This window comes from Eptatretus burgeri, unplaced genomic scaffold (genome assembly GCF_056783735.1).
Source record: "Eptatretus burgeri isolate ZD-2024b unplaced genomic scaffold, Ebu_testis_v1 Ebu_testis_scaffold_344, whole genome shotgun sequence".
Classification (NCBI taxonomy): Eukaryota; Metazoa; Chordata; class Myxini; order Myxiniformes; family Myxinidae; genus Eptatretus; species Eptatretus burgeri.
The window spans coordinates 35,719-48,043 of record NW_028222293.1 but is presented as its reverse complement, the minus strand read 5'-3'; the positions used below and the strand labels follow the sequence as shown (position 1 = coordinate 48,043).

Sequence of the window (12,325 nt, the reverse complement as noted above, 5' to 3'; positions counted from 1 at the left end):
AAAAGGTTCGTTTTGTTTTTGAAAATAACGGTTGTCTGGTTGATCACGTGGTTCGACTTGACCAATCAGGTGGCTTGGCGAGTTTCCACAGAAATCCGTTTGAAACATGATTCGATTGGAAGAACGTCAAACGAAGTTAGTGAGGTTTGTGTTGAGATTAAATTTAAAAAACGAGCTCATGGTAAAAGTTATGTTACCCGACGGTGTCAATGTTTGTTTATTCTGTGATTTGCAACGTCTTGGAAACATAGGAAGTGTTCGCGCATGCGCACTGACAAGATGACCTCGTGACGGAATGACGTGTTGTCGGACTCTCCAGATCACGTGACCAATCCCGCCGATCAGTTCGCGCATTTCAGTCATCGAGACGCGACACAAGACGACATTTTGAAGATTTAACCTTCATTAATTGTGAAGTTATAAATAAGTTGTGAAGTTTTATAATTGGGGTAAAGACGAAGCTTTCCAAATTTACAGATGACACAAAGCTTGGAGGTGAGGTGGGTCTCAGAGGGGATGGTGATGAGATACACGAAAGTATTGATACTTGTATAAATTGTCAGATGTAATTTAACCTGAGCGAGTGTGAGGTGTTGGCCTGGCCGGATTAACCACTCGGCCCCTGAGGCCCGGGCCTTGGCCGACGAAAATTTCCGACGAGATTTTTTTTTTCAGTATTAATCACGTGACTCGACATGTGGAGGAAGGCTGAACACACCGTGAGGGAAGGCGGCTGGCACGCTGCCAGATCGTGATCGTCCACAACGAGTGTGGAACCACGTGATCACAATCAGCCAATCACAGGCGTCGCCGCCATCGTCTGGCTGATGGGTGGAGTCACGTTCCTGCTGAGTATGAACATCCTGGACCCTCTTACCTTCCTGTGAGTTATCGAGCATCCTGACACTTGCAGTTCTTCGTTTTGCTCTTATTTGTCGTTTTTTTATTTTTGATTATCGCCGACGGATATATTCGGCACCACGACAGTGGAACTTGCAAACACGACAAAAAGAAGAGGCGTCAAACAGAAACAAAAAGACTGTCTGGATCCATGTTGAAATTTTTTTCACCTCACCAGAGTCGAGATGACCAAACGGAATGTGCGCTTGCAGAGTCTTCTGATGTCAATGTCGAGGGATCAAGTAATCTCGCACTGGATCACATTTCGAAACCTGATGATACCAACACCGTCACATCGAGCAACGAGAGAAGCATTGGAACAACTGCAGCAAGTGCTGCGGCTCGTAGTTTCAATCCTGATCCTGCTGAATGGACTCTCTCCGCAGAACTCGTGGATAACTTCATCCAGAATCCTCCCTGCCAAGATAGGAACGTAGATTTTGTGTATACGACCCGAGTGTATCCAGATAAAACACTGTATTTTCGGCGCGAACACTTTCAGCGGAAACTCACAAACGGGGAAACGGTGAACAGGGACTGGATGCTGTTTTCTCCATCAAACGGTAAACTTCACTGCTCCGTGTACAAACTCCTATGTCCCGACGGCGATGATCACGAAAGCCATCACAGTAATTTTCGAATCGGATTCAATGATTGGAAGAATGCCTCTGCCTGTCTCGAGCGTGGGACTGCCCATATTCTCGCAATCAGAAAGTCGCTCGAATTGAAGGAGACAGACAGGATTCACACATCATTTGAACAGCGGTCCCTCCACGAGGAAGCTTACTGGATCATTGTCCTGAAGCGAATTGTCTCTGTAATATCGTTCCTCGCCGAAAGAGGGCTTCTGTTCGGGGCACGACTGAGCAGCTGGGTTGTGCTCACAATGGAAACTATCTTGGTTGTCTTGAACTAGTCTCAAAATTCCATCCATTTCTTGCCCAGCATCTTGAAGTGTATGGGAACAAGGGAAAGGGAAATGTATCGTACCTGTAATCAACAACATGCGACGAGTTTATGCTACTACAGGCCGAAGAAGTTTAATCTACCATCGTGTGAGAAATAAAAGATGCCAAATATTATGGTGTTTCCATCGATTTGACGCCAGCCGTTTCGCATATTGATCAGTTGACGGTTATATTTTGATGTGTGATGCAAGATGGTAGCGCCGTCAAAATGTTTCTGCAGTACATCGTCATTGAGCATCACGATGGTGAATATCTGTTTGGAAAATTGCAAGAGGTAGTGGAAGCCAATGGGATTGATCTCATGGATTGTCGAGGGCAGTCTTGCGACAATGCAAGCAACATGCCTGGTGTCTATTCAGGCGTACAAGCAAGAATCTGTAAAATTAATCCATTGGCTCAGTGGGTACATATGCTGTGCACAGTTTGAATCCGTCAAATACTTTGGACTTAATCAAGCCGTGTATAACTTTATGTCAGCATCTCCCCAAAGATGGGCCATTTTAAATAAGTCACTCGATGAACGTGCCATCAAACTCAAATGTTTGCCCGAGTCTGATACGAGGTGGTCAGCTCGCGTGGACGCTTGTAAAGCGTTTTCCGCAAGCAACAAGTACGTAAAGAAGGCGCTCATGAAGATAGCCAAGCGCCCTAAAGACACTCCGTCAGTGAGACTGGGAGCCAAAGCATTGGCTGAGAAGATGGAACTGACCGAAACAGCAATCATGTTGCTCTGTCTGGTCTGATGTACTTGGCAACATTGATCGAGTAAACAGATGTCTCCAACAACCTGGAATAGATGTCGGGGCGGGTAAGCAGAATTATGATGCCCTCTATGGATACATAAAGTCGCTTCGAAATGATGAAAGATTTGATGCATTTCAGGACCGCGCCAAAAAGATGGTTGAGACCATCCATCATTTACACTGATGATAATCGTCGGGTCAAGAGGCGAAAAAGGTCTTCCATGAAAATGACGAGGAAGAAGAAACCCCAAAATCTGGCAGGGAGAAGTTCAGAGTTGAGACGTACTTCTCCATATTTGATCGCCTTTTGACAAAAATCCACAGGAGAAGAAAGAGCTATCAGAAAATCACGGATCTGTTTGGATTCATCCCCACGGCAAACAGCCTCGACCATGATACACTCTCTCGCAGAGCAGAGAAACTGGTTTCAGCGTACCCTGCTGACGTTGTAATGGACATAGAACTTTGCTTGAAATACTCCAAGTTCATCGATGCATCGGACAAGCTCATTTACATTATTCAAAACAAATTTGACACAGACATTCCCCAATATTTTTGTTGCTCTCCAAATATATTGTTCAATGTTTGCTACGAGCTACGAGGGTGAACGCTCCTTCAGCACACTAAAGCACGTGAAAAATTGTCTTCGGTCAACCATGGGGCAGGTGCACGTGTCCACGCTCCCTCTGCTTTATGTTGAATCCGAGTTGATGAAGCAAATCGATTTCTCCGAAGTGATCGCGTCGTTTGCCAATCAAAAGGCATGAAAGAAGGTGTTTCAGCAGGGTGGAATTTGAATATTCATACATTCCACGAATTTGTTTGCTGTATCTTTCGTTTCTCAATTTCGAAGCCGAATTGGATTTTACAGGCACTTGTATATTTGAAAGTCTGACAAATCGCCCTTTACCGCAGTCTGTTCCGATTAAATTTCATGATCAAAATCGTCGTTTTGGTCAATCTTGAATTTGGCCTTCAAAATCTCAAGGGCCTTGGCCTACGAGACCTTAATCCAGCCCTGGGTGTTGGGGATGGGAAAGAACAATGAAAATAGAGATTACAGGACAAGAGGGGTCATTTTGGATTGTGTCACACAGGAGAAGGATCTGGGGCTGGTCAGAGATATGGGAGGTAATCAGGCAGCTCCAGGTGGAGAAAATAGGGGTTTAGGTTGTATTTAGAGGGGGATCAATTATAAATCAAAGAGGTGGTGTGAACATTGTGCAGGAATTTAGTGAGGGTCACATCGAGAATATTGTGTGTAGTTCTGGTCACCACAGTTCTGGGAGGACATGGATGCTACAGAGAGGGTTCAGTGAAGGATGACAAGATTGATTCCGGGCCGAGTTAGACTCAGCCACGAGGATTGGGTGAAGGAGACAGGGATTTATACACGAGAAAGCAGGAGGTTACGAGGAGATATGACAGAGATGTTTAACATAATGAAAGGTACAGAGACTCAGAGACCCAGTGCAGCTGCTTCATGCATTGATCGCCATCACAGACACGAGGCTCGTGGTCCGTTTCTCACGACTCAACCAAGAACCAAAGTTCAGCGTCTTGCTTCACCATGGGAGACAAATCTCCTCAACACAAGCACAAGAATCGTGCCCCCTCTTCGTGTGTCGAGGGAAAGGCAGCCATGAAGCCCTGTTCTTACAGGCCATCTCCCAAACCCCATTATTTTTCGACCGCATCCGTTCCTTCCCTCAACTCAACTCTGCCTTGTACGTGCGCTTACCCTGAACTCCACTCTCCAACAATGTGCAACCAACCCCACTTCTTCGACGTCACACCGAACCATCGTTCGCCTCCGGGGCATGGCCTGCTCGCACGAAACTGAGGGAGGCAAGGCTTCTGACATCACGTGCATCAATCATCAGCCTTGGGGGCGTGAGTTTGCACGCCATCACCCTTGGAGGTGGGCCTTCTGCCTGCTCCGCACGTTTACTTGTTTCCCATCATGGTTTTGGAAATAAAAAAATATCAGCAAAAGTCACAGGGGGCAACCATATTCTGGGGAAGCTTATTTTTAAACCCGAGCTGATTATCACCTTTCCATAAACCCCACCTTTCATGGCTTCACGCTGTGACGACCAAGGCATTTAGATCATTGGTATCTCCCGGGGTGAGGCTGAGTCTTTGGGCCTCTCACTCTCTCACTGCAGGCAGGTCGTTGGTCTTTCTGTCTTCTACCGTCTCCTCTCCGGTCTCACGCCCCCCCCACCCCCGCTCTGTCTGTGATAGGTTCCCCTCCCCCCCACCATATTTCTGCAAGTCGCTCAAGTTATGCCAGCAACCCCCTTCTGGTAAAACTCCCAAAATCACTGCTCACCTTCACTCTTTCATTCCTCTTTTTCCCCGCCTTTGGAATACACTCCCACACTCTTTCAATCCCATTCTTCCCTCCAGGTCTTCAAAACAGCTGTTCACCACCACCTCGTATCTTCCCCCATCGAAAACCACAATCTTTTCTACCCCCATTAATCCACCCGAAACACACCTCCTTCAAATTTCCTGCCTTCCTTCCTGAAAGTCCCCCCCACCCCCGCCACCCCATGTGGTGACACGTACTAATGAAGCTCACAATTTCCTTACTTAATTACATTGACATGTCTCCCACACGTCACCGTCCAAACAACCCAATTCAATCGTAAATTCTCCGTTAAATTCTTCCATCGACCCCACAACCGAAACAATATATAATGATAAAAAAGATGATTTTTATCGGACGTTTTTCGAGTTTATCTTTGTCTAAAATACATTTATCACAAGTATCCACCACCCACTTTTAACACTTAATCTTTGCTTCTCATAAATAAATGAAAATCTCAGAGGGTTTATTTTCATCGGTTAATTTTCAGTAAAAACATGAAATGAAGAGGAAATCAAAGAGTTTTCAAATAATTAAACCAAGAATTTTCACAGAAAGATTTGTTTTCTGATCTAATTGTTGTTGAATATTCATCGATGGCCCAACTCATTTGGTCTGCATTAGGTTCAGACAATTTAAAAAGGGAAAAGATTTCAATGAGCACAGAATCGACTTGTTTTTTGGGAAGATCCATTTTTTTGTGTTTGCAGCTGGATGCACTTCCTGGAGCAAGCTTGCAAGAAGCAGAAGCTACATGGCTGCTCCGACCACTTCGAGAAGTGGCAGGGCCCACGCTGTCCGCATCACAATGAAAAAAAAGTCATGAGGATCATGTTTTCAAACTGAAAATGTCACTTCCAGGTATTGCCCACAGCTTCAATCTCCTGACATTTTATCATTGCACCTTTTTCTACCCCGTTTCCAGTGCACCACTCCGTTTCTTGCTGCGGTCACATTTACCTTTGAATTTTCTTCACAGCTCAGAGCAAAATGGAAGTTGTGCATCTGTTGGTTGTATTGTAAATCGAGCAGCGCTGTGGCCAGCTATACCTGTCAACACAGCTTAAGGCCCTGTCACCCCTTGACGATTTAGCCAACGTATGCCTGACGTATGCAGAATTGGGCTAAAACGCTGGCACACGTCGAATACGTTATGGGTAAGTTTGCATGCGTCATAGTACGCTGCTATACGTCGTAGTACGCTGGCATACGTCATCGTTCGCTGGCATACGTCGTAGATCTCCGAGCTGTTAGACAAATTTTCCATGCTTGAAATTTCCCGACGTATGCCAGCGTATGACTCACACGTTCCGCATAACGCTGGCATAAGTTGTAGGCACGTTACGCGATCATTGACACATGTCGACACACGTTACTTGTAAGTTACTCATAAGTCGTAACACGTCGAGGTAATGTTTAGCGTACCCGAAACTTATTTCTAACCAATGAGTAACGTGTTCGAGGCAGGTTACGCGATCATTGACACACGTAACTTGTAAGGTACTCGTATGTCGAAACGCATCAAGGTAATGGTTCGCGTCAGTGTTCCAGACTCCTGTTTTTTTTTGTTTTTTCTTCGGTATGACAGTGATGTTGACACTTCGATTTCTTATGCGGTTTCAATATAATATAATATAATTAAAAGGCTGCCGCTCAACGATTTAAATCATAACCGCACTAGAAATTGAAGTGTCAACATCACCATCATACCGAAGAAACAAAAATTATTGAAAATAATAAAAACCGGGGAGTCTGGAACACTGACGCGAACCATTTCCTTGACGTGTTTCAACTAATGAGTAACATACAAGTAACACACGCATTTGACACACGTATGTCGACGTGTGTCAAAGATCGCTTAGCTTGTCTACAACTTATGCCAGCGTATGCGGAATGTGTGTCATACGTCGAGTACTGTACGTCGATAAATTTTCAACATGCTGAAAATTTCTCCATGTACTCGGTGTACAATGACGTATGACAGCGTACTACAACATATGCCAGTGTGTTCTCAACGTATACAAAACTTACCCATAACGTATTCGACGTGTGCCAGCTTGGTTCGGCAAATTTTTCATACGTCGGCATATGCTGGCTAAAACGTCAAGGTGTGACAGCGGCTTCACACTTCGATGTCTAGTGCGGTTCTGATTTGAATCGTCGAGCCGCAGCCTATGAATAGCCTACGCCACGTGATCGTCGGCGATACGCTGCCGCGCTATGCATAAGTTAGACAATCGTTGGGCATAGGTTGTGAACGCTGACAACACGCTGAGCATTCGTTGGTATAAGTTATCTATGCGTGATTGAAACGTTCTGTGTACGTTACTCATACATTATGCATACGTCCAACACGTTATTATACGCTCAAAACTATTTCAAAAACCATCAATAGTTAAGCGGATGCCAGCGTTTTACATACATTTTTGAGACCTTGCCATACGCTGGCTAAAACGTCAAGGTGTGACAGCCCCTTTAGATTGAGGCCATGCTTGCCCCATTTGATCAATTCACATCCGCGATGTACGCCTCATGGTTTCATTGTGCACTGCCACACCACATGACCCATGTCTTCATTATTTTCACACTGCATGCACCATTGGTATCGGATAATTTGTATAAAGTTTCACATGGTGAGGTGAAGCGGTTTCTTCCATGAGCCGAGACCATGTAGATATACAAATATATTGTTGTTGTTGTTGTACTGCAAAACGGCATAACTCAAAGGCAATGGCACCCGACATGCAGTGATCCCCAAGCAGTTATTACATGAGTATTCATGTCGTTCGTCCTTCCCTCATGTCTCGTGGGTTCACGGGACAAAGTCCGTTGCGTGGGGTCTCGTAGTTAGATCTTATAAATATCTATGACTCATACTCTTACCTGTACTCTAACCGTTTCCTTTTTGCCATGGTACACGATAAGCATGTAAGCACACATGTCATTCAATTGGCAATTGTTAAAAAGCACACCGCGATTCCTTCTGTGCCTCGGATCATGCCCATCTCTGCTGCACTCCGCAACCCGCACACGAGAATTTGCACTCCATTATTTAATTTAAATCTGCATGCCAATTCCCAACAGGCACCTCACCTAACTCCACAACTCGCTCACCAAATTTCACCACTTTGACCACAAACGCCTACCGCACACGGGAAAAATATTCCCTCTCTCCCTTGTACCTCTGTATCGCTACAATTCGCCACTCTCTTTTGAGGAGCACCACGCGTCAGAGTGTGCTTGGTCCCGCACGATGCTCAACAATGCAAGAGACGCTAATAGCTCCACCGCATCTCACCGTGAACGTCCCGGGTGAGCGTCCGGAATTGATACAGCCTTCATCCAGTTTTCAGACCACGGCAAGACCGAGGGCAACAAGGAGGGGATCGGGCCCCGGGTGTGCATCAGAAGGGTGATCCAGGAGTTTGGTTCAATTCCCGGGTGTGCATTTTGGCTCGTGAAGGAGCCTGTGGGTGGCAGAGAAAGCCCACTGCCATCCGACATTTAGACTGCACTTGGTGCACATTCAGGGCCGGGGTGCCGGCTTGGGGAGCTTGCCCCATGTTAAGTCAGGAGCTCCAAGCCGTGCTGGAGCTGGGAGGCATCTGAGCCGGTTTCCTGTCCCAGAGCCTGCCAGGGTGTGGCAGGACCGATGTGGCCCAATAGAGGTGCAGGATTTGGCCCACATTGCATCGCTTTCCGTTCCTCGCCGCATCCTTCGCCTATGGCTTTTTAAAGGGGTAGCGTGGAGTCGTTCGAGCCTCTTATTCAGAACATTATTTGTGTCCGATTGCCGGCCAGAATGCGCTTCTTCTTGGAGAACTTCCTCCTCGAGAACCTGATCCGAGGTGATTGCCATCCTTCGACAATCCCTGCATTGCTGTCGACGTCCTGCCACCCCTCTGCACAGCCAGACGAACCAGTGTGTATCACACGTTGCCACGAGCCCCGGCGAATAAAAAGCAGGATATAATGCGCCATATCTCGAGGTGGGAACGCTCAGGCAGAGCATCCCAACGGCGTTCACGCTTCACATACAGACCTTTCAACGGTGAGGTTCTCGACTAGAAGTATTTCTGAGAAATGTGCATACCAGAAGCATTTTTTAGTAAATGTTGGGAACATGACTTTTAACCTATTAAAGGTGTGCTGAATTCGACTCGCCCTGTTCCCAAGCTGAATTTTGAGTTTTTGACCATCTCATTGGCATCAACAACATGGCTGCCACATTGACAACTTTAGGCACTTTCTTGGGACAGGCACTACGATACAATCTATCTTTAATTCCAGCAATGCCTGTGTGTGTCTGTGTGTGTGTCTGTGACCGCTGTTTCTCGACAGCCACTGGTCCGATATAATTGAATCTTGCCAGGTATATTGCTGGGGACCTGAGGATGTGCCTTTTCAAGATTTGATATTAATCGGATAAGTGCTTCCCAAGTTATGGCCATTTATTTATCAACCAATGACAGGACACATTGCTGTGTCGGCGTGGCCGATGGGGAAGAGAACCTCAGCCGCGTTCCCCATTACGGGTTACAACGTATGGACTTCCGGATAATGATGACTTCGTGTATTCCAATAATTTCTCGATTACTTATGCGCATTTATAGATAAACACAATTCCCCAAGTTATGATCGTTTTCGTATTTGACGGCGCAGAAATTTCGGTAACATCAGAGTTCGCTGGTATGCTCCGAAGCAGGAAGTAAATTTTTTTTTTTTGCATGTAAGTTCTCCCCCCCCCTTCTCTTTATGTTTTTCCTTGCGATGACATTGATAAAAGGCAAAATACGTTGGCGCTTATTGAATAATTGGCCATTAAAACTAAATTGCGAATAATCGTAAATGCGACATGCGAACTTCCGGATAGTGAGGACTGAACTTCAGGACTTCCGGATAGTGACGAGTACTATATTCTTTCTCGATTTTTTTTTCTCGAATTATCGACTTAATGTATTCTTTCTTTCTCGATTTTTTTTCTTTTTCTTGATTTATCGAGTTACTGTATTCTTTCTTTCTCAATTTCTGTACTTTCTCGATTTTCTTAAACACAATGTCCCAATCCAGTCGTCGGTTACGAGAGCGAAGGAACGGCCTGCGTGGTTGTTGTTTCTGGCACGTGGTTTGAAAGTTTTTTTTGCACGCACGTATGGGCCCGCACGAGTTTAAATAAATGCACATTGTTCACATGTACGCATCCTAGAAATGTCCCTTGAGCAATAATCAAAACTACAGACTAATAAAATTTGTAACATGCCAAAAATCTATGATTATGCTAAGTTGCAACCGCCATTAACAAAAAATCTATTTTCTGCTGTAACTTACTTACTATGCATGCAAACCTGGCAAATGAGATGTCTGGACCTACGTTTTGAGGGTCAAGAAAAATGATTAAGACATATTTGAAGCATTTTAATTAATGATTACATGGTTAACGAAATTTATTAATAAAATGTAGAAGTTAAAGTTGCTAGTCTGCAATCATAAAAACTAAACAAAGTTCTGTCATGCTGCTACGTGAACAAATTTCAGTCACCATAAACAGTTTTCAGGAATGCCTAACATCTTTTAGGCAAATCACATTGTATTCATGCAAGGAGTCTGATCATTAATCTGTTGCTGGCATACACACATTGATGTGCATCGTAATCCTGAATTCCGGCATGTGCAGCGTCGAGTCTTGCATTGTTTCCGACATGCACAGGCTACCATCTCGAGGCAACTGCCTGGAATGGGACTCAATCCCAACAGTATGGGTTGCAGTCCTGATTCCTCAAGTCTCCATCCCATTTCAGAGGGCGCAGGGAGCTCAGGTGTGGGGCAGTGGGAATTTCTCCATTTCATTGCTTGAAGGTGCACTCTCATCAAATGGAAATGGAGCGCATCACTTGTTGGGGCCATGGCTTCTGGTTTCCCCTCTTGGAAAACAATAAATGCCGTGCTGCATCCACAGAGTCTGTTGTGTGCACATCGTATATTCTGCACACAAAGGTTTCTAAAGATTTGATGGTTTCCTCTGTGAGTTCACCAATGGCCAAGTTCTTCAGCAATTCATGGTGCTCTTTGAAGACCTTCTATGATGATCGTTTGGTGTGATTCGCGATGTGGGAGATTTGCTGAAGCAGGCATCGTCGACGGGTGCTGTGAATACTGGCTTGCATTTTCCACGAGTTATACTGACAGGATGCAGCTCCTCCAGGCCATTTGGCACAATCAAAGTATGTCTTGTGGATAGCTCGAGATTTGAAAGAGAAGAATCAGTTGTTTGGCCTCGTTGCCATGCTGCCATTTGAGTTGCATGGAAGGTATTCTTTCCATCAAGTGTTTCATCAAGGATGACAATTATCACAGGTGTAGTGGATGAATTTATTTGCCTCAATGTTTGGTGGAATGACGGCACCAGTTGCTTTGTCCAATGATTTGAGAATGCTCTCAGCCAAGGAAGTGTCTTCTTGCAACATCTGTTCATAACTCAGGCAATGTCCCGCGTTGTTGAACAATCGTACTAGGTCTTTTGACCATGTAGCTTGATGAAGAGTACTTGCAAGACCAACATGTTTTGGAGTCCATTTTTTGCCACCACTTACGCAGTAGACAAGATCTTGTGCCACACTCAGAACGAAAGGTTGTTTCAAAAGCAGGGACTGAAATTTCTCAGCAACCACTCAAGCCTTTGGATAAACCATGGAAAACATCATTTTTGGAACCTTGCATATGAACGGCGGAGGTGCAAGTCACAACTGCCAGGTTCAAGTGAAAAGTTTGTTTGATCATAAACAAATGGATGTACTTTTACTCTGGGAAACGCACATAACTGAAGATGTGGAGTCTGATTGGTGTCGCCTCTTTCAGGGACAGTGCTTTTTTTAGTAATTTGTCTTCTTCTTCTGCTGGTGTGACCTTTTTATTCAGACTTGGGCTCGTACCTGAATCATGCCACTTCCAAGAGGTTATCAAAGGCCGGTTCATCTCTCCAGAACCGGTCATTAATAATTTCCATTTTACACTATTCAATGTGTATGTGCCCAGTGAGTGTGCAGAACGAAGAGCCTTCTTTTTGTCTTTAATCAGACAATTTCACTCAATTGATATCAATGATTGTATTTGCATGGGGTGGGTAATTTTATTTCCACCGTTGAACCTGTTTTAGACAGAAATACAGCAGAACCTCACCCCAAATCCTATGCTGATTTGTCTTTTTTTTCGGCAATAGGTTTGTTAGATGCATGGAGGCGATGTCACCCCAACAAATCTCAATATACGTTGGGACGTTGGGCTAACGGGAGAGCATCCTTTGCGAGACTTGACCAGTGGGACATAAACTCGCATTTCAGTAA

The 12,325-nt window shown here is 45.0% G+C and overlaps 1 protein-coding gene across 8 annotated transcripts in view; it reads left to right on the top strand.

Moving 5' to 3' along the window:
• Positions 1-258: 258 nt before the first annotated feature.
• Positions 259-12,325, top strand: part of LOC147007292 (uncharacterized) — a 47,774-nt gene continuing 35,707 nt past the window's right edge. For 3 of the 8 annotated variants that reach the window (XM_085867412.1, XM_085867410.1, XM_085867411.1), the window contains exons 1-3: positions 279-495; positions 676-883; positions 5,696-5,846. The gene's annotated coding sequence lies outside the window, so the exon portion shown is untranslated. Of the gene's footprint in view, positions 501-675; positions 884-5,695; positions 5,847-12,325 lie in introns of all 8 variants that reach the window. The other 5 variants (XR_015054287.1, XR_015054288.1, XR_015054286.1 and 2 more) reach the window with 4 other exon arrangements.